We start from the raw sequence: 1,239 nt of genomic DNA, 5'->3' as shown, positions 1-1,239 counted from the left end.
CGGTAGCGCGGTTGTCCCACCTACGTTACAACTATGTACTTACTAGTAGCGTCGGTTTTACATCACACGCTGCTAATATTTTTTGATCTGGTCGTGTGATATGACACACTTACCAGTAGCGTGCCCAAAAGAAACCAACGCTGCTGCTAAATCATACCAGTAGCGTGCTTTGTACCCAGCGCTACTGGTAGTAGTTACCAGTAGCGTGGGGACACAAATAAACGTTACTGATAAAATTCTATATATAAGCATTTTCCTAGTAGTCGCGCTACTGCATGGCCAATAGCTATACCCTTACCCTGCTATCAAGTTCTTGAAATCGTTAACATCACTCTCCTGTAAACCGAAGGAAAACAGATTCATGGCAATCCTATGAAACAGGCAAACATGAGATAAAGTCAACAATTAAAGTAAGATAAAATAGTGTAACGAGAATACAACCCGTAGCACATACCTTATTAGTGTACATGTTGATAGACTAATTCAGATAAATCTAATAGGCCGGTATGCTGAATCTAACTCTAGTAAATCCTCTCATCACGTGCACGCCCATCACCAACTCCGATGTGCGCCACCGCACAGACCAATCACCAGCCTCAGCCACCGGAGAGCTATCTGGGCAGCCACCGCGCAGCGCCACCGCCTCGAGTGCAGATTCAAGCGCTAGAGGCCAGATCCAACGAGGTCGCGGCACTCCCGTCGCTGAATCCGCCATTGCCAAAGAAGACTACGGTCGGTACTACTACTCCTAGCAGGACATACATTAGTACATGAAAATAAGAATGGTTTAAGAACATAGCATAAAATTGTACCTTGTCACAGGGGAGATGGAAACGAACTCTGCAGCTCCTAACGAGAGAGACCGTAACAGGAGACGGCGGCGGCGGCGTGCACACATGCCGTGCACGCAGGCAACCAGCACCTACAAGAGCTTCGCTTGATCCCCTCCTCTGAGGCCATGTTGGCGATCCGGAGAGACGGCAGCGGCGGCGATCCGAAGAGACGGCGGCGGCGATCCGGAGAGACGGCGGCGGCGCAATCCGGAGAGACAGCGGCGCCGGCGATCTGGAGAGGGGATCGAGAGACGTGCGTTCGGGTGGGGGCAGCGGCGCGATCCGGAGAGACGGCAGCGATCTGGAGAGGGGATCGAGAGACGTGCGTTGGGGAGGTTGCGGAGGCGGCAGCGACGGGCGGCGACATTTGAGGGAGGGAGATGGGGGAGGGGATCGGCGGCGGCTG

At 52.9% G+C, this 1,239-nt stretch overlaps 1 protein-coding gene across 1 annotated transcript in view; it reads right to left on the bottom strand.

Moving 5' to 3' along the window:
- Positions 1-1,239, bottom strand: part of LOC119331128 — a 6,264-nt gene that overhangs the window by 3,876 nt on the left and 1,149 nt on the right. The gene's annotated exons all lie outside the window — the stretch shown is intronic.

The sequence above is a fragment of the Triticum dicoccoides genome, chromosome 7A (genome assembly GCF_002162155.2).
Source record: "Triticum dicoccoides isolate Atlit2015 ecotype Zavitan chromosome 7A, WEW_v2.0, whole genome shotgun sequence".
Lineage (NCBI taxonomy): Eukaryota > Viridiplantae > Streptophyta > Magnoliopsida > Poales > Poaceae > Triticum > Triticum dicoccoides.
The sequence above is the reverse complement of the archived record's forward strand: the minus strand, read 5'-3'. Positions and strand labels throughout refer to the sequence as shown.